This window comes from Lutzomyia longipalpis, chromosome 3, assembly GCF_024334085.1.
Source record: "Lutzomyia longipalpis isolate SR_M1_2022 chromosome 3, ASM2433408v1".
In the NCBI taxonomy this organism is placed as follows: domain Eukaryota; kingdom Metazoa; phylum Arthropoda; class Insecta; order Diptera; family Psychodidae; genus Lutzomyia; species Lutzomyia longipalpis.
The window spans coordinates 17,840,913-17,863,002 of NC_074709.1; the positions used below are offsets into that span (position 1 = coordinate 17,840,913).

Below are 22,090 nucleotides of genomic sequence, written 5' to 3' on the forward strand. Positions count from 1 at the left end.
AAAATATGAAGGTGAATACAAAATATACCGATAAAGGTGAAATTCTTCACTTGGGATATATAGATTTATGTACATAATTTTCCCACTAACAAAACAATTCCCGTGACGTAGTATTCCGCCAGAAGAGCCGGAGTTTTAGATCACAGAGGGATGCCTTTAATGGTTTATTGCACACGCAGACATCAGCAAAAGGTTAAAGCTTTATTAGGGCGAAAACAAAATTTAGATTTCTTCAGGGTATATATTGAAGAAACCCCGTGAAATAGGAATTTAAATATCGAGGGGTTTAATTTCACACCCTTCTATATTCCTTGTTATGCTTAACAATATTAGGGAACTCACATAAAAATGTATGAGAAACACAAGCAGAAATGTATGTATCTATAGCTAAAGTAAGGCCTATTTTTTTTTAGAACAGATATACATATTTATTTAGGTACAAAAGAAGTATTTTTCAAATTTATGGATTTTATGTATTATTTTTAAACCATTGTCCATTTATAAATTAATTTATCCGCGCATATTTTCAATGAAATCAGATAATATTTTTCCACTTTGTCATAGGGATTAATATTGAGTGAAAATGAAGAAATTTGCATAATAATTGAGAGTTACATCAATGTAAGAAAAACAAATATATTCAAAATTGAATAATGAATTGGGACTTTGAAATGCAATTAAAATTATTTTCAAAATACCACAATAACTGATTACTTGTGGCACTAAACAAAATTAATTAAATGTAACCAAATTTTAATTTAAACTATCTAAAATTAGCATTGTAGGTGGTAGCTAAAATTAAATGAAATATCCATGGAGGCGAATTCTCATCTATTATTGGGTTTCTGTGAAAATTTTTCAACAACTGAAAGGGTTAATGTGACACACCAAATGATTTTGCTTTATTACAAAACACAAAACCACAAAATTAGGTCCGCCTCAATTCCATGAAAAGTAACCTTTGATGGAAACTTCTGTATTAAAATGAATTAAATACCTTTTCATGATGTTTATCAAAGCTGAAATTCTCTGAAATATTTATTCATTGAAATACAAAAGTCTCATTTTGGAGGTATGGATGTCACCTCAAAGACTGTAATTAAAGTTGTGGTATATTCTCCTGTTGATGTTTTTGGCAAATATAATATTTTTGTGGTATTATATACACAGGATCGATGTAAGGAGTTAAAATTCATTTCATTGTACATAGAGTGGTTGTAATTGAAATATGCGAAGAGGGAGAAAAAGATTGGGAAATGAGATTTTGTGTAAACTCTCTCGGAGAAAGTTTGTATTTCGTTGCTCTTTTCCTCAACATCCAACATGGGAACAATGTTCCTTCCTCCTCCCCATATGCTGCAGGAAATCCTTTCGCAACATTCAAAGGTCCTCCTCATATATGCTTGTTCTTTTCTCCCAATAAAAGTGAAGTTTCATAAAATGCTTCACATGTCGAGCGATGAAGTCGACGGGCTTTCTCAAGCTGCAAGCTACACATATAGAGGGTGCTATAGAGTTGTTGGGGGTAGCAGGGAAGGGGGTGTGCTCACATGAAATTCGATATAAAAATCTTGACGAGCATCGAGACATATTGGAATTTAATCCCACTCAAGAAAGGATCAAATAATCCTTCTCTTTGAGAACACCACGGGAAGGATTCTCAAATGAGGAATGGATGAACCTCAAATTTACCAAAAGCAAATATCTTCGTGCATTTTGGAAAATGAAGCACCCACTCTTTAAAATTACTCCACTACAAATTTGATTCATTAGCTTGAAGTATTTGTGGTTGAATTTATTCACGTGGAAAAGCTTATTTTCCACGCCAAAGGCTACATAGCTTGAATGCAAAAGCTAATTATAAGCATAAATATCTCATATTACTTATAAACTCATAAAAGGTGCTACTATTCCTCTAAAATACGCCAAATTTCCCAAATGAAAGTGTTTTACTTTAAGACAGAAACTCTCGTTGAAGTTGTTCCCAAAAGAAAATCCAATAAAATGCTATTTTGTTGGGAAATAGATTAAGAAAAACGAAGTTATTTATATGGTAAGAATCTTCTTTTATGCCATCAATTTTTAAACTCTTCCTAACGGGGATGAGGCAATTGAGGAGAGAATATTTTTGAGAACGAAGGAATTTGATTGCATTAGGAATGCAAAGCTGGGATTTCCTTTTTTCTGCCTTTCTTTGGATGTTACTCCGGGCCCAAAAGAAGATTTTTTTCCCATATTATAATACATTTTGTATTCCAAAACAATCCACCAGAAAAAAAATATTCAGGGAAATATTTTAGAAATCACAATAGAGGGATCAGAGGAAAATTTTATACCGAACTTTTCATACTTATGTGATATGCCCCAATATGAAAAAGTTTTCCTTTGAAAGGAGTTAAACAATATTATAAAATTAAAAGCTCCCTCTGCACTTTTTCGTTCAAAAAATTTTGTATGAAAATATAAAAGTTGCAGCATCAGAGGGTGTTGAAAAATATTCCTTTAGATGCAATGTGAACGTGAGGAAATATTCTAAATAGCAATTCTATGACTATTTATGACATTCTTATCCCTTTAAAGCTCCATGAAGCACATCTTATGGTTGCAATAAATCATTTTGTGCCAAAAAAAGCGGGTTTAATAAAAATTTCTATCAAAATTCTCAGTGTATCCCGTAAGATTTTATACAATAACTGCGAAAAGCCATTCATAGCCCTCACATTATTGGTGTGGAATTTCATTCTTCAACCCTCTCACCTCTCACACAATGGATGTCAGGTGAAGTTTTCATGCATAATTTATTTTTTTGCCCTCCATAGTGCTTCCCATCACCTATTTAATTTTAATTTCAGCACAAAATGCACTTTTGTGAAAATGTTTTATCAAATAATGGAAACTTTTCTGAGTGCTGAATTATTACACGCTATATAATATTTTACATGATGGATGGGGGAGTTTTGTTTAAGTTTCCTTTTTTACATTTACAAATTGATGTGAAAAGAAATTCCTTTGTCACTTGTGGGGGAGTTAATTTTGGTGAAAATGTCACAAGAGTTGAATGGAGTGGCACGCATTCAGAATATTTTAACTGGAAATTTGAATAGGTTTATTTTCTTTTTTCAAACATATAAACAGCTTCTCGAAGATTTCTCACCACTTTCTTCAGGTCTGCAATTTTTTTTTGTATATAAAGTAATAAATTCTTGTTTTCATTAACTTCATAGTTTTCGCAATGATACGGAATAAAATCTCAGAGGCTTTCTTTGAGAATGTTGTTACATTTTCCATTGCAATTAAAAATATTTATTATCCTTGAAAGCTTCAAGAGCTTCAGTGAGCTTCCTTCCCATAAAAAAACTATATAATATAGCAATTCCACTATATTTAATTGAAATGGATGAGTAAGTAATTTGTTGGTAATTTCTCCCATTCAAAGACTAAACTAATTCTTTCACTAACTGTTGTGTCATCATTTACGCTGAAGGAAAAAAAGTTTTTAATTACAGAAAGGTTAATGTAAGTGATGTCCCTTTACGAAGTGGTCGATGTCATATGACAGAAACAGGATGTTATGGCACATCACGAGGAATATCTCACGGATGTTACTACACAGTACATTACATGTGTGTATGTATGTGCGGATATGGGAGTGTGTATGATATCAAATTACTCTGGGAATAGAGAACAAGAAAACTTTTCAAATTACTCTCTGTGTAACTAAATTACCAAGTTATATCGCATCAGCGTAAGTGTTTATCGATGATTTTCTGGGTAAGTTATATGCGGGAATTTTGGCGCTGAATATGCGAGTTTCTAAAACCCAAAATTGCAGCCTAATTCCCATCTCAAGACTTGGGTGATGCACACACTCCCCACATGGGTGGGATGCTGCAAAATGTTGTTTAGTTGTCTCTTCCATTCATGCAATTCGATTTCACAGCTGGAAACTCACATAATCGTACATGAATTTATACCAGCAAACCCATCATCTTTCTCTCTCTCACACACACTGTAATTTTGTACCACTAAACCGCCAAGGGGGGGGGGGGGTGGATGACGAGGGTGTACAAGACGGGGGGTGAAGTATCAATGAAACGAGCCATGGGACATATGAGATGAGAATGTCCAATATTCCCATGCAATGGACCGCAAAATTTAATTGGGAGGCTTTGTGGAACTGATGCTTCCAAAATTTATAGTTCCCATCTGATTTGCCTTTTCTCCGTTGAATGCGAACTGCAACCCAGTAAATTATTTTACAATAACCACCCCAAAAAATGGGGCTACACAAACCAGCACCACCCTCCCCCACGACCAATGGCCGCAACTAAATAGGCGAAAAAAAAAACGAGGATGCACATTGTTGGCGGATGCTGTGGCGGGGGAATTTTTGCTATGTGATATCTGTTAAAATTTAAAAAGGGTTACGCCGTGGCGGGAGTATTTTGCAACATTGCACCAAGGGGTGTTACGTGGAAACAAAAGGGTCATTTCCTAATCGATCTACCGGATATGCGGCATTTGTTACCCCATGCACCATATTTTATTTATTGATACAAATCGTTCTGCAACGTTTGCAACTAAATTAAATTGACCATAGGAAAGGCAATACATTGGGGGTACACACATATAGCTAATTCAGGCCACCCCCTACCCTTTCTATTATTAAGCAATGGACTCGTACAGTGTTTACGATGCCCCCCAAACACTAATAAAATTCACCCTTTTATGCATATTAGCGGGAAAAGTTCTTTTAAATGTACTACACCCTTTTACGTCTTTGTCGCGAAGTTTTTTTTTTCTCCCCCAGCAAAGTGACCATTAACCCCATTTGTTGGGGGAGAGAAATTTGCCATTGAACGTGGCAGCTTAAGAAGCAGGAGAAAAAAAAGTGCATGCATCGGCTGCCCTACAATTAGTCTAAAAGACAAATTACGCAGCGTAGGTAATATTTTTTCTTTGAAGGGATTATGTATGAAGGGGAGGCAAAAATTAACTTAATTATTATAAGCAGTGTCGAACATTATTATTAGCAACAGAGATCCATTAGTAGATTATTTAAGTGAAAATACGAGAAGTTTTGAAAATGATAAATTTCTGATTTGTGAAAGTTTTTACCAAGTTTTCAAAATTTAGGTTTACCTAAAATAACAAATTATTTACCATAAAAATACTTTTATTTTTTTTTAATAATTCGTTAATTAATAATTATTTCTTTAATTATTTTTTGCGTTAAAAAAAAATAAATTCTTAAACGATTGAACGAATTTATATAAGTTAGTTCACACCCCAATTGAAGCTTGTTTTTATTCGCAGCTTCAATGAAATAAATCATTAATTTTCCAAAGAACTTCCAGCAATTCCAACACTGCCAGTATATGGCCATCAATTGCCCAATAAATTATCTATTTGGCAAAAAAAGAAATGCCGAGAAATTAAGTTAACTTTATAGAGTAGCTTTTCCATTTTGAAAGAAAAAAAAATAATATATAGCATTTGGGAAGATGGTGGAAAATGAATTTTCAATTTAAATCACCCCATAATGTATTCAGTGAGCGTGTAAAAGTTTACAATGAAAAGCTCACAACTTTTTCCTCGAGAGACAGCCATTTATTTTTGCTCCACCTTGTGAGGAATGAATTTTATTCTATATTTTTTTGACAAATCAGCAAGACCTGCGGGCTGTCTAATCAGACTTTCAAGCCCACATATTGCTTGGAAAATTTAGGTAAATTGAAAAGTTTTTTTCGCAATAAAAAGTCATGTCCCATGAACGATTCAAAGATGCACCCCCGTAATTGCTGAATTCAGCACTATATACCTACTATGTGTATATGCAATTTTTGACTATAACTCTGCAACTTTCGGCACTCTATTTTCTTTCAATTTAAAACTTGCACCGAGATTTGGGTAGGAGAGTAAAGAAAATCTCCGTGGGTGAGGAATAGAAAGTTCGCAGTTTATTGGGCGGAGAAGGGAAGGTGGAGGATAAAAAACGACGGTAAAGTTTAAATTTCTCCCATGTATGCAAAACGCAGGGGAAGACAGTTGTAACGAAAAGAAACTTCAAAATCCCTGTGAGTTTACGAGTAAAATATGAAAGTGTTGTAGGTATGGGAGCATTGATGTATATATAGGGAAAAGTTCACGACCAAGAGATTACGAATTTTCAATTTTAATGGCTAAGATAGTGCGGGAGGGAAGAAAGAACTTTTGCTTTTGTACATTCATTCCATATGGCGGAGCATATTTTATTCTTTCACCTGCCTCCGCGTGTCGTTATATATCCCATGTACAACGTGAGGCATTAAAAACAATTTAAGAATTTCAATTTTATGCGATTTCCTGTCTCCACATGAATTTCAATCTCTTTCCTTCTCCTCGTTTTTTTTCCGAGCGGGATTCTTCTTGCATATTGATGCAGGAAATTCATTGGAACACAACTACCACCCGCACCCATCCCCCGAAGCAGGCTAATTTTGCAAAAGCAACAATTAACGATTCATTACTATATGGAAGGATGGGTATGACTTTGGTAAATTATTTTTCAATACCCTCAGGATGTATTTTTGCAATCTCGTCAAAGGGTTTTTGTTATGTTTTCCATGCAAGCGCCCCCAAACCCAGTTTACAATTCGATATTTCCCCACCCTTTAGATAAATGGGATTTCACACCGGAGTAGCAGATAGAAATACACTTTTGATGGGGAAATGAAAACACAAATACTATCGCCTGACGGAAGAGATTTTCCTATTTAAACATATATATATTCCCATTGCTATTTGTTTGATTTATTGTTTCAGCTTCCGATGTGTTGAATTTCCCATACACGTGAAAATAAAGCACTATATAGCTATCAAATTGAAAATTGCAGCGTGTACGGAATTATTAAATGCAAATGGCATATTTTATGTAGGCCATTTTATGTACTTTTTTTTTAGAAATAGGTATACTTTTGTTTTGCAAAATTGGCATGGAAAAATGCTTTTTAGAGAAAATTGGGGATATATTGAGCACGTTGTTGGTGTATCAATTTTCACAGTGAATATTATTTCCAAAATAAAGCTTTAGGATTAAATGGTGTTGACAATGTTTTTATATAAGATACATATTATGCTGTATGCTAATACAGGGGTTCTAAAAGAAGCCGGAAGTTGCAGAATAAACAAACATACGGTACAGCTCTAGAAAAAGATCCATTGATTCCAAAATATGTAGCAAAATATTCCTTATTAAACCAGATATGCTTAAGATTTTTTTTAAATTTTCGTAGTCTCATTTCAAAACTCTCAACCAAAATTTCACACAAGAAGTTCTAAAACTCTTTATAATGATTAACTTATTATGCTATTTTTATGTACTGAAGGACAAAGAAGAAAATTTTCCGAGTATACTGAACACATTCTAAAACAATGGATAAATCCGGGTTAGAATAGAGTTTTAGCATTAAGACCAAAAATTAATGTGATCATCTGTCAGAATATCCCTGATTTTTCGTGCCACTGGTCATGCCATTGGCATCATCCGTGTGAGTCTCACTAATGAAAGCGTGTTGGTACTATATTGGATGAGTTTTCCTGGTATCAAAATTTCGTGCGTGTATGTTTCGTGTCACTCTTGGCAACATGAGCATTTCACTAGCTATGGAGAGAAGGAGCAAATTAAATGACGGCAGGCATGATGATGGCAATGTATCATGATCTGAAATGCGAGAGGACTGGCTGTGTGTACCCATGCTGAGACATCGTCAGTTACAAATGAAGATGTCTAGTTAGATGAAATTGCCCCGAAGGAATGGAATGAAAATGACTCGAGGGCGCAAATACAGACATGCACAGCTCTTTTGGTGGTGTAATGAGTTTTTCTTTCTCATTGCGAAAATGAAAATTTGTCTCTATGCCAGTTAAATTCTTAAATGATTTCCTTCGTTGGGTTGACATTAAAACATCATTGATTGAACGTCAGAGAATTTTTTTCTTCTTACATTTGTGGAGTAGAATTAATTACACAGACACACAGCCAGAGAAGATGGATGGGTGCAGATGTGACTACCACACGACTTTATGGCAGATGTGCTGCGGTGAGGAAATAGTCGTGGAAATTGACACGAAAATGAAGGTGAGCTTTTAACACTAACCAATTTATCTTCTACACGTTACGTCCCAGTGTGTGTGGAGTCTGTCACAAAGTGGTGGAAATTTCATTGAATGTAACCGATGATGTGGCCCCCATACTTTGGGGAAATCAATCTAACAAACTTACAGAGAGATTGTGACACACGGAGACACCAAACTGATGATTTTAATGCCACTAAAAGCATGTTAAATCAACCATTTCAAGGTATTGCATTATCTCATGTACATTCATCTGCATCTCATTGCGTCTCTACGTACATTTCATTCTCTTAATTAATTTTATTCCCTTCAGGTGTGTAAGAAAAACCCTTGGACTATTATTTTTATTGAAGATCGACTTGAATTCAGTCAAGTTGTTAAATAAATGATTTACTATGGCTGTCCTTAAATTTTAGTTCTTGAATTCAAATAAAATATTCAATATTTTCAAATGTTTCACACAATTTTTTAAAGTTTGATTTAGCTTTAGAATTTTTTAGCGCCCTTTAGGAAGTCCAATGCTAATTGATTTTTTAAAAAATTAGGAAATTTTTTTTCTACTTAATATATTTTATATCTTAAGTAAAAAAAATCTTATCAGAATATGAATTTGAAAAAAAAATGTATGAACTTACCAATATTTTTCTGCAATTATAAACAACAAAGGATCATTGGCTATATAACCCAATTCTGCGTGCACGTTGCAATTGAATTGGATTTGGAATTTGTATATCGAGTGGAAAGTCCATCTTCAAATATAGGCACGAGATTGCATATGCAAAGTACACACAGAGAACCGCACACAGCAAATATTGGTTAATCGCTACCATTCAAAAGCATAAGTTTTCCTCTCGAATGCACCGCACTCTCATGGTATTTTGCTGTACACGGTGATTTTGCGATGTGCGACATCAATTTTAAACCCAACTGATTGGAATATCTCCTCTTTCCGTTTGGGGGTTTGTTTGGTGCAATTTCACTGGTGGGCAAAGAAAAAAAAACATCACACGTTAACAAAATCGCCAAAATCCATTTCAAAAGTGTTATTTTTGCACTCTACTGAAATTTTACAATTTCAATGGATTTTTTCCCCGGACTTTAAACAACAAAATAAAAATAAATATTTAGGCAACTGAATGGATTTGAAGGAAAATAAAGCGGAAAAGAAACAAAGAATTACTTTTTATTTAACTACATATACATATATGTGGAGATGACGAATTAAATGAAGAAACATTAAAGACGTTACAAATGAATTAGTGTGTGTGTGATTGAGAAACTGAATTAGTGTTAGTGAAGTGTGACGAGGAAGAAGGAGTTAGTAGGCGATGAACATCAAAAGCAGGAAGAACAAAATTTTTTTGGTGAGTCATTTTTCTTGATAAAATTCCTACTCTCTATATGGGGCTCAACCGGGATGGACAATAGGACTTCCCGATAGCCATTAAAGACGAAGATTGTGAAAGTGCGGTGAAATTCGCGAAAAAACTGTGTAGAAAAGACGCGTCCGCCATTGGAGCCCGAGTGCCCCATTTGGGCGAAAAGTGTAGTGTGACTATTTGCCGCTAGTGGACGATTGGCGCGAGTGCGAAAGTAGCGAAGTAGCGCAGTGTCGCGAGTGTTTGCCGGTAGAGTGTGAGTGGCGCGTGTGTCGCGGTATTGACATTGACGTTTGCGAAAAGCAAAACAAACAATAGACACAATTTTGTGGAATAGACGTGAATTGAATGATTTTGCGAGAAAAATCAAACAAAATGACGACGTTTAAGTGGTTGATGGATCATTTGACGCGGTGCACACTGCAGGAAGAGTGCACAAAGAGAAATCTATCAAACAAAGGTACAAAAGACGCTTTGGCGAAGAGGTTGGCTGATGCCATGAGGAAGGCAAACGAGGAACCAACTCTTCGAATCACTGCAAGAAATGAGGTGTCTTGCAGCAATGACGGCACAAATACGGGATTACAAGACGGATCCCCGTGCAACCATGACGAAGATGTGGCAGCAACAAGGGTTGAGCAAAGCGGATCGGAAGACGATGATTCTCAAAATGAAGAGGATGGAGATGATCACAATGACGAAGATCCCTCCAACGATGACGCTCCTCGGAATGCGAGAACCGGACGCAACGCTTCATCCAATGTGGCCAAAAAGACGAAGACGCGTAAGTCCCAGAGACGCAATGGGCAATCCTCAGATGATGATGATGATGATTCGCTTTCGGGTGAATCAACAAGAAGTGCAAGACGAAGACGAGTCACGGAAATCAAGACGTTCAATTTCCGGGACATTGAAGGAAGTTTGGAAGAATTTAGCGGAAGTAAGAAGCAAGATGTGAGGATGTGGATGAGTGAATTTGAGGATGTAGCCGACATGGCTGGCTGGACATCCCAACAGAAGATTCTTATTTGTCGAAAGATGCTAAAGGGAACCGCAAAGAATTTCATTTTCGCAGAGAAGAGTGTGAAATCGTGGCGCACATTGAAGAAGATGCTGCTGGAGGAATTCGGCAGAAAGGTGAATGAAGCTGAAATTCATAGAAGACTTGCGGGAAGGACGAAGAAGAATGACGAGAGTTATCTCGACTACGTGTACGAAATGCAGCGGATCGGTAAGATGGGCAATTTGAGAGATTCAGCCATAATTGAGTACATTTGTGATGGAGTTCCTGGTGACGCGATGGAGAAAGTGAATTTGTATGAAGCTGATTCAATTCGGGAACTCAAAGAGAAGCTCGAGAGGTACGAGAGACAGAAGGAGAAATCTCAAAAGAGTAAGACGAAGCATTCAGGTGAGAAAAAGAATGAGAAGAAAGACGGAAAAGATGTGAAAGACGTACGATGCTACAATTGTGGAGAAAGAGGGCATAAGAGTGATGAGTGTCCTGACAAACAGCGTGGAAGAAAGTGTTTTAGCTGCGGAGAGTTTGGGCATAGCTCACACGATTGTACGAAGAAGTCAAAGGACGATAAAAAGAAGAAAGATGAGAAGAAGAAGGACACAACAGTGAATGTTATGCACGTCCAGGGTAAAGATGATTTTCAGGTGGAAGTGTCCATCAATGATGTGAAAGTGTCAACTCTCGTTGATACTGGCAGTGAGATTTGCGTGATACGTGATGATTTTTGGGGAAAGATTCGTACTCCAAAATTGACGGTTAAACCAACGACGATGAGGATTCATGGCTTTGGAGGTGGTGTGAAAAATTCGAAGGGAAAAGTTGTGCTGGACTTTACCGTAGATGGTCACAAATACAAACAGATGTTCCACATTGCTCCGAAGGAAGCCATTTCAGCGCAGTTGCTATTGGGTACAGATTTCCTGATGACGGTAAATCATCGCATTGATCGTGGGAGGGTGAGTATCTCTCCATTGGAGTTGTCAGATGAAGATGAAAGTACAGAAGAAGAGGGCGTGACGACGGAGGATTCACACGATGAAAGATCAGTTGAGGGTGATGGTTGGCTCTTGCAAATCCAAGGGGATAATGATGAGATTGATTGCCCAGCGGTGTACAAAGGTCAAATTGAGAGCTTGATTGAAAAATATGATCCTCAAACGCCTGAGAATGTTGGTGTCAAAACTGTGATTAAATTGCACGATGACACACCAGTGATTAGCCGACCACGACGATTTGCACCATTGGAGAAGAGATGCATTGAGAAGCAGGTGCGTGAGTGGATCGAGGAAGGAATTGTGAAGCCCTCGGTCAGTGAATATGCAAGTCCAGTGACACTTGCTAAAAAGAAGGATGGTTCGTATCGGCTTTGCATAGACTATCGTGAGTTGAATAGCCGTGTAGAGCGTGATCGATACCCCATGCCGTTGATAGACGATCAAATTGATAGACTGGTGGGTGCGAAGGTATTCACGACGCTTGATTTGAAGAATTCATATTTCCACGTACCGGTGCAGGAAGAAAGCCAAAAGTTTACCGCGTTCGTGACTCATGAGGGCCAATATGAGTTCTTGAAGACGCCATTTGGACTGTGTCTTAGTCCATCAAGCTTTGGACGATTTATCAGTGCCGTGTTTCGTGAACTGATTAATAAAGGGATTGTGTTGGCATTCGTGGACGATTTGATTATTCCATCTGAAGACGAAGCGAAGGGATTGGAGTCATTGAGATTAGTGATGTCTGTAGCTGAGAAAGCTGGACTTCAGTTCAATTGGAAGAAATGCCACTTTTTGAAGAGGAAAGTTGAATATTTGGGCTATGAGGTATCTGAAGGGCAGATTGCTCCTTCCCCGAGTAAAGTTGAAGCTGTGATGAAGTTTCCTCAACCCAAAACTGTGAAGGAACTCCAAAGATTTCATGGGATGGCAAATTATTTTAGAAGATTCATTCAAGGTTTTGCGAGAATTGCTAAACCATTGACGACGCTGCTGAAGAAGGATAGTGATTTTGTGTTTGGAGAAAATGAAGTGAGTGCATTTGAGGCACTAAAGAAAGCGTTGTGCGAGGCCCCTGTTCTTCGCATTTACGATCCTGAAGCTGAGACGGAAGTGCATACAGATGCTAGCAAAGATGGATTGGCGGGAATTCTTATGCAGAGATCCCCAGATGACGGCGCAATGCATCCATGTCACTTTTATAGCCGAACGACGCAAGGTAAGGAGTCAACATATCACTCCTATATTCTTGAATTCTTAGCTGTGGTGGAGACTGTGACGAAATTCCGTGTATACCTCCTGGGTATAAAATTCAAGTTGGTGACGGATTGCTCTGCGATGAAGCAGGCATTGTCTAAGAAAGATATTGATCCAAGGGTAGCAAAATGGGTGTTGAGATTGAGTGAGTACGAATATACGACGGAGCATAGACCAGCTGAGAGGATGCAGCACGTAGATGCTTTATCACGATGCCAAGTGTTGACAATCACGTCGGAAGTGTTGAGTCGGATGCAAGCTGCCCAAATGCAGGATTCGTACATCAAAGCGGTGAAAGATGCACTTAAAGCTGGACCACACGATGATTTTACGTTGGAAGGAGATATTCTCTATAAGATGTGTGATGATAAGAAGCTGTTGGTTGTGCCGGAAGCGATGAAGGAGGATATTGTGAGAAGGTGCCATTTGACTGGGCACATTGGAGAGAGGAAGATGAAATCTAAATTGATGCAGCAGTATTTCATTCCGAAGATAGACGAAGAACTGAGAAGATGCCTTACAAATTGTGTACAGTGCATTTTGGTGGAGAGGAAGTCAGGGAAGATGGAGGGAGAATTGAAGCCGATACCCAAGGGAGATTTGCCTCTGGATACGTGGCATATTGACCATCTGGGGCCCCTGCCATCAACAAGGAAGTCGTACAATTATATTCTCACAATCGTAGATGCATTCTCAAAGTTTGTGTGGATATTTCCAGTGAAGAGTACAACTACAGAGGAGACGATCAAGAAGTTGTCATTGCTTAGCGATGAGTGGGGAGATCCAAGACGTGTGATAGCCGATAGGGGAACAGCGTTCACCTCGGGACAATTCAAGGATTATTGTTCCACGCGAGGAATCGAATTGCATCATGTGACGACAGGAGTTTCAAGAGGAAATGGTCAGGTGGAAAGGATACACAGGATTATCATTCCTATGCTGGCAAAATTGGCGATTGAGAAACCTGAAGAATGGTTTAAATACGTTGGGAAAGCACAGAGATTCATCAACTCTTCATTCCAACGCAGTGTACAGATGACGCCGTTTGAACTTATGACTGGAGTTAAGATGAGATGTCCGGAAGATGAAAAAATGATTGAAATTCTGGAGGATGAGTACAGAAAGGAGTTGAACGAAAAGCGTGATGAACTACGAGAGTCTGCGAAGCGTCAAATTGAGAAGATTCAGGAAGAGAATCGTCGAGGATTTAATGCAAAGCGAAAGCAAGCCGTGAAGTATGAAGTTGGAGATCTCGTTGTCATCAAAAGAACGCAATTTGGAGGAGGTTTGAAGTTGAAGCAGAAGTTTTTGGGACCTTATCGTATCGAGGAAGTTTCAGGAAATGATAGATACAAGGTCAAGCGTGTTGATGATGGAGAAGGCCCAGAGGCAACTACAACGAGTGCAGATTTTATGAAGCCGTGGGTCGTGGCCACCCGGCGTAGTGGCCGTGTCAGGAAAGGCCGTGTGGAGATGACGAATTAAATGAAGAAACATTAAAGACGTTACAAATGAATTAGTGTGTGTGTGATTGAGAAACTGAATTAGTGTTAGTGAAGTGTGACGAGGAAGAAGGAGTTAGTAGGCGATGAACATCAAAAGCAGGAAGAACAAAATTTTTTTGGTGAGTCATTTTTCTTGATAAAATTCCTACTCTCTATATATATATCCTAGATAATTTGTACATAATTGTTGCAATAATACTAAAAAAAAAAAATACTGAAATATATTTTTCCAAATTTCTTTTCTTGTTTAACAAAAAAAAACCTATAAAAGAAAATTTCTTAGCGTGTCTTTTTCTCAAATAAATAGAATTATCTCAAAGTCTTGCAATTTTCTTTTCTATCTCACTTTTGGATGCCCATGAGAAAAAGGAAATCCATTAATTAAATGGGTATATAGCAAAATTACTTTTTCTTCTCCTGCACCATTAACTTAAGTAGTTTGAAAATTTTAACACAATCTCTTTGATTATAAACCACATCTATGAGTTTTAAAGGGAGATGGGAAATTAATATAGAAAACTTTTGTAAGTAGAATCCCGCACAGACAAAGCCAATATTACAATTTTCATGCCCAAAGTATGGCTTTTGTGTTTTAGCCGAAATTTTTGTTTTATTATTTCTCTTCCCCGGGGCGGTGCAATCCCTAATATTTGTACATGGTTGAGAGAGAAAAAAATGGCATATTGAGAAGCATCCCGAAGGAATATGGGAAATCGATAATCCTGCGAAGGATAAAAAAGGGGGGAGGATAACATTAACACAATTATTTACTGCCACGGCAATAGGAAGAAAAGCCTCTCCACTTTGGGGAGAAGAAAGTATCTCACTTATTACATTACATATTCTCTCAAGTATGTGTTGCCGCTGTAAATTTCCCTTGTGACTCTATTAAAAAGTTTTTTAGGCAAACATTACCCCAGACATCCCCTTTGCGCGCAGGGCGCCAACTTTCTTCGTTATCGTCTTATCTCGTCATATTGTATTATTTCTCCCCAGTGTCTCTCATAATCGATTTGGGCGGCCGTGTGCTGTGTGGGGGCGGGAGAGTGAAAGGTATTCTATATACCACCCCCCCACCTCCATCTACGCCGTGTCTTTTTCGAGTACTTTGCACAAAGATCACGTTTACAACTTTGTGTCACAGTCAATCTTCCTTTTATAATGGTTCAGAGATTTTTGGACAGGTGAGCCCGAAGCTCTGTGAGCCAGAGCTTAGCGGAATCAATTTATAGCCATTTCCCATTTATTGGAATAAAAAAAAAGTTCCTTAAGACCAAATCAAAGTGGCAAGTTTTCTTTGTGGCCCCACCCACCCCATGGGTCCCTACGGGGGGTAGGTGGCCAATTTTTTTCCTCCTAAATGTTCTTCCACCATACCTTTCCGTCCGCACTTTTTCTCTCTTCCCAACAACCCAGCCCCCGTACTCGGGCTTTTCTGTGCAATAAAGATATACTCCACACACAATCCAATTAAATGCTATCTAGTCCTTTATTGCTCCATACAAAACCGCCCCCAATTTATTTCTTCCGGACTTGCCACTGATTATGCAAATGGTGATTCGATTATGTAAATTGTATTTTACTTATCGCTTTTAATACTCATCTGTGCGTTTCCACTGCTAAATCCTTAAGTAAGATGAAAACACTACACTTGAAAAAAATTGACCCCCCGCATTTTACCTCCTTTCTCCCTCAATGGGGACTTAAGTCTATCTCCGTGTCAATCACTCCACCCCCCGAAGCTCCAAATCTTTTTATCCGTACATTTTTGTGCTTTAATAAATACGGGTTTATCAATTTGAAAAAATATGTTCTTGAAGTTCGAGTTTAAAAAAAAGGATGTTTTCATGCGCAAATTTTTAAAATTAAGTTGTTGTAAATTAGCACAGCATAAAGAGACAATAAAAAATTATCGAAACGTCGCTATAGATGACAGAAAAGTAGTCGTTCTTGTATCACTGCTTTTCCGATTTTTCTTTAGCGATAATTCAAAAGTTATAAAAAAAATACATAGAAATTTAAATAAAAGCATTGAAAAGGAAATAAAAAAATATAAAAATTATTTTTTTACCTTTCCTATTTATGGAAACAAAATTGATAAACCCCCAAGCTTTGTATACAGCCGCACTCAGAAAAAAAAAGTTTTTCATGGAGGAAGAGAAGAAAGTACGGGAAATCTTTGAGTTGGAGGAAGGAAAAAAAGCATTTCCTCATCTTCCATTATAAAATATATACCACTACAAAAGCATAAGCTTTACACACAATTGCGGGACGAGTGGGTGGGGAGGCATGTAGCGCGCTATAGCAAAATGAGACAAATGCGGTGGCGCGGGGGCATCGTCACGGCGAAATTGTGAATAAAAAGACGATGAGGTGAAAATATATATCAAGGAGGACGCCTTGAGTGAGGAAATTCAATTATTTACATACTTAGTTGAATGGCATCTGTACAAGTTGAGGAAATATCTCAAATCTCGTTACACCCAGCCTCACAAAGCGTGTCAATTCTCGTCATTTCACCTTCACGTGCACTCTCGCGCTCTGTGGGAACTTTGCGTATAGCATACCACCCCTGGAGACATATAGTATCCCCCTACAACCTGCGTCATTTAATGCGTTTGAGGTTAATGCTGACGGATGTTTATCTTCCGCGAACTCTGCGAGTGTCTCTTTGGTTAAATCACATTTACTTGGCAGTCTGTGTATACATTTGCTATTACAGAAACGGTTTTACGGTGCTCGTTTACCTCCATTTTCAATCCTATAATTTAAATTATGCAAATGATAGACTGAATTGCATTTTACAGAAAACATGGGAAACCTAATGGAAAGCTACATGAGCTAAATTATTGAAATAGATTTTCCCACTAGATGGCTAAAGCAGACCGTGGTGACATCTTGCGGATAATTTTAATTTAATTACCTAGATTACCTATGTACGTCAAAAGTAATGATTCATTGAACATTTCACATCTTTCTTGACGTTTTCTTTTTTTTTTTTCAAGAATAAAATATAAACGAAATTTGTCAAAAATTAAATTAACAACATGATACATCGTCTTAGCAGAGCAACAGACGTAATTCATGCCTTCACAATGTAATAAGTCTGATGTATGTAATGCCGCTTGGGATCAGCTTCGTTATGTTTTATGTCAATCAACCTCGAAGAAAGCTTCACTTCGTGTGGTGAGATCCTGGAACAAAAGGGTATACGGAGTGTGATGGGATTCGTGTGAATATGGCGCAGTGGGTGAATATTCTTTGGGAACTCTCGCTCATTCCCCCCACCTCCTCCTCCTCCTTAAACGTTGGTCTCATCCATGGTGCTCAGTTTAAGTGAATTTGCCTAAATTGGATTCAAGAAAATGTTATTTCATATCTCTGCGTGATACGATGAGCTCTCCATCGTTGCAAAAATGAAGAGATTTTCAACAACAAAAAAAAGGAAAATACGGAACGAAATAAATATATATCATCCTAATCTACCCTCAGTCACTTTTGATAGGACCATGTTCTTTTTCTCAAAAAAATTATATACATATATATATAATCTCCTCACCCCATCTATCGTTTATATTCCCATAACCCATCGTCCAAACCACTTACAACAATGCGGGGAACAAAGAATTGTGTTTCGTGATGGAAGTAATTTCAAGCAATGAAGAAAATGATTTTCTTGTGAATTTCTCCACCAAAAATGTACTCTCTCTGTGTGTTAGATGATGCAAAACCATTTATTTGTTGTGCTGAATAAATCTCCCGTAGAGACAGAGTCCAATTGAATTAAACTACTCTTATCCACACAGCTATGCTTTTCCCACTGCAAATGAGAATTTCCGAATTTCAATTAAATGCTCAAGATGAGTTTTCAGTGCAGCACGTCCTATTTATTTGAAAAAAAAAAAACTTCCAATATAACACGAAGGAAAATGCAGAAGATTTCATGTTGAGAGTTTCTTTCTTGCATAATCTCAACAATTCCTCTTAATATGCAATTTATCACTTCTCCAGAAGTTATAAATTACACCTTGGAGAAACAGTGTGTTTCAATGTAAGTGTTAGAAAGTAAAAAAAGATTTTCGTCATTAAAAATAAATTGATTTAACCCATTTATGGAAAATTTTCCATGAATGATAGAGCTATAATTTTTGTAATTCTACCTAACTATTTACTATTCTCTTTTCCGTTTAACCTACTTTTTTTAAAATGTATCTTTGGGGAGAATTTTCCTATTTCTACAGCAGTTCTATTGGGACACACTGTGTAAAATGTGAAAAATAAATGAATACCAATTTATAAAGTAAATTACCAGCAAATACATCACTCTAGCACCTCATTGTCATTTTCGTGCTATGTTCTTTCAAAAGAACTTAAGAGATGATACTTGAGGTATAAGAGTGGTATGATAAAAAATAAGCACAGTCAACATTTTAGTGTGCACCACAAGAAAGCATTTTCTTCGAGGGGATATCTCTGAATTTTTAAACACAATAAAGTAACGTTACCATCGATAGGGGCTCCCGGTGTAAAAGCTTCTCCCATGGAATGCTTATAGGGGGTGGTGGTGGCTCTAAAATTGAAAACTTGTTATTGCGCTGCCCTTCAAATATTTATTACGAATATACCTGGTGAAATATGTTACTAAATTTTGGACAATAAAAAATAATTGAGGGTTCTTAATGGGTGCGGGGTTACGATTAAATTTATGAAGAAGTTTTTTGATGGACTTTTTTATATCTACATATACGTAGTACAAAGAAGAGGGAACTTATTGGGGGTCAGAATATGACGAAAAATCGAACTATAATATTTTTTGTTGATTAAATTATTATTTTCTGTAACTCCTAGCTCAAACAGAGGAGAATTTACTAATATAATTTTTAAATTTTAAGGAACGTGGCTTAATTCCGACCTCCTTCGATGTTTTTTTTTTCAATCCGCTATTACTTAAAACCGATAAAACTTTAGATGTAGTAAGTTATGGGAGTAAAAAAGCATGAAAATGGGCTTTGAAGTGGTACCAAATTTAAGAATATTGTTTTTTATTTTATGTCATATTTTAGCTGTGATTCTTTCGAAGAAAAGAATATTTTTTCTCATTACGCGCGGGCCTTTAGAGGTCAGAATTGGGCCACGTTCTCCTACTTAAAAAAGGAGTTTAGAAAGATACCCTTATCTTTCACATTAAGTCGTTTTTGGGATTTTTTGAGCATTTTCGAGTCTCCTAAAATTGATTTTTAATCCTGTCATGTGAGCCCAGAAATTTCGCAGTTTGGCTTCAAAATTTTCTTTAAAAGTCAATTCTCAACCGAAATTCTTGAAAAGACTTTATTCAGGCTATTCAAAAAAAAACCATGCCCAAGAATAAATAAACTCCTTTCATTTAATTGATTTTTTGAACAGAAAAGGAACAATTCTAAATATAGACAGACATACAATAGTTTGGTAGCCTTATTTATTCTTCAATATCATGCTAAAAATTTTCCTCTTCCACTAAATTTTCCCTTGAAACAAATTATTGGGCCACATCGCAAATTGATGTGAAACATTTATTGGGCAGTAATACTGGAATTATTGTGGAAATTAAAGTATTTTGCAGCAATTTTTGTGTCATATTATTAGGTACTAGTCAACCCGAGCCCCCAATCACGTGTGAGCAATCACCATTTTAAGCTATAAAAGGGGGGCGTATATTAATAGGGGGGATGAATAATACGGTACCCCGAGAAATTCTGAAAATAAAAAAATCCCGTTATCTGACCCTTCAGCAGGTAGAAAATTTGAAAAAATCAATTTTTCTGTGGGGGCGCTATAAAGGGGGGTTGGGGCGGAATCCCATATAGCGCTTGCAACTCGTATTGACCCCCTCTACCCTCGTACCAAATTTCATCAAGATCGGCCCAGCGGTTTAGGAGGAGTTCATGTGCCACAGACAGACAAACAAACTTTTCAGCTTTATATATTAAGATTTTGTTTCTTTCCACCCTTCGCATGGGGAGAAAAAAATTTATTGAATTTGCTGCGAGAGCTGACTTTTCCCAAAGAAAACTCTGACCACCCGAGTGGTAGTGAGGACCGACAGATTCGCAATTGTGTCCGGATGATTGGGTAATGGGGTGAGGTATGGGCGACACTGTACTCTGTGGGGCGGACAAAGCAGCTTTACGTTCCCAACCTTCCCCCTCCATTTACCACCCACCCAAACACGCGGAAAAAAATTTATTGAATTTGCTGCGAGAGCAGTGGTATCAACGCAGAGTACTAAAACTCTGACCACCCGAGTGGTAGTGAGGACCGACAGATTCGCAATTGTGTCCGGATGATTGGGTAATGGGGTGAGGTATGGGCGACACTGTACTCTGTGGGGCGGACAAAGCAGCTTTACGTTCCCAACCTTCCCCCTCCATTTACCACCCACCCAAACACGCGCGATGGAGACAAGGAGATTGCAGTTGTGGTGGTTGAATTATTTGTCAATGTAATTGCTATTTGTGGGGAAAATTTATACGATTTTAAGCAGAGAGAGGGAGGACTTTTTCCCGTAGTGTGTCCTGCAGGGGGTGAGTCTCATTCTCTATAAGTTCAGAGATTAATGAAAATTTACGAGAAAAGACTATTCAATTTACTATTATTTTCCCCATGCTCCTTATTGATTGCACTACAAGTGTTTAATAAAACGAGAACAAGGCGAACATGGGGGGTGGGAACTCCTTAGGGTGCTTGTGTGCTAGCAAATTATGTGGAATCAGTAATTTTTCCACCGGAATGTACACAATTTGTTTGAAAATCCTTTAAATCCCTCAAATGAATCTTTCTGGGAAAAAATTGAAGTCATTTTTTATATGAAAGTCTCTGTATTGAGTGCATTCTTGGCATATGCAATTCCACGTGCATTATGTTCTTCATGTTTTTTCTTCTTATATATGCACAGTACATTATATACTTTATTTTAAGAATGATGAAATATTTTTTTTTAGCTCACCAAGTTAGACATTTTGAATGGCATTTCAGTGTCAAAGATAGAAAAGGAATTTGCTGCCTTTGGTGTGGTTGTGCATACAAAATGTATATAAAATGTTTCTTCAGCAATACATAAGTTTTCCTCGAGTGCAGGATTTTTATTATTCTCGAATCATTCTTAACATTGCGAACGTGCTTGACAAAATATCACAATTCTCTCGGGGTTTCCTTTCAAAAATTGCGCATATATCTTTCAAACTTGGAATGCAAAATCCCCCCAACCATCGATGATTTCTACAATGTTAGAGAAAATGTATATATTGCATTATATTGGGGTGGTTCGTGGGATAAAGAATACAAAAATGTTTCTTCAATGCAACACGAATATTGTCATTCATTCACGCGGCAAGGAGACAAAATGCGCTGATTTTTTTCTTGTAGAGGTGAAAGCTCTCAATTGGAAAAATCTCTTTGATATTTTTGAAGAAAATTCAAAAAGATTGAGAGGAATGACCTCCTGTGGTTTATCACACAGACACAGTAGATTCTTGAAAACCCTCTCTAGCCCATAGTGAGGATGACACGAGGATACCACAAAAGCTCTCTCTCGGTCTCTAAATGTTTCCCTCTGAGACAACCCCATGGCAAAGTGGGATCAACAGTGTAGCGCGGGTGTGCTACTCTGAACGTGAACTGGATCCAGATGAGCCAATTTCTCCATTTTTGCATTGCCCCTGCTCTATTCCCATCTTAGGGGTCCCTTAGCAAAAATTCTCACATATCGAAGATAAGAAATTTGATACAGTTGGAGCTTTTTTTCTCACAATGTGCACCAGTCAAAGGAATTATTCTGACATTTGA

General features: G+C 37.4%; 3 protein-coding genes across 4 annotated transcripts in view; 1 reads left to right on the forward strand and 2 right to left on the reverse strand.

The window, feature by feature from the left end:
- The window catches only part of LOC129792419 (lachesin), an 83,980-nt gene that overhangs the window by 32,681 nt on the left and 29,209 nt on the right, over positions 1–22,090 (forward strand). The window lies entirely within an intron of this gene.
- The window catches only part of LOC129792365 (transient receptor potential cation channel subfamily A member 1), a 1,125,827-nt gene continuing 1,124,244 nt past the window's right edge, over positions 20,508–22,090 (reverse strand). Inside the window, exon 17 of the mRNA XM_055831343.1 lies at positions 20,508–20,530. The gene's annotated coding sequence lies outside the window, so the exon portion shown is untranslated. The remainder of the gene's footprint in view (positions 20,531–22,090) is intronic.
- LOC129792430 (PIH1 domain-containing protein 2) overlaps positions 20,508–22,090 on the reverse strand; it is a 927,269-nt gene continuing 925,686 nt past the window's right edge. The window contains exon 3 of the transcript XR_008750807.1: positions 20,508–20,538. The gene's annotated coding sequence lies outside the window, so the exon portion shown is untranslated. The remainder of the gene's footprint in view (positions 20,539–22,090) is intronic.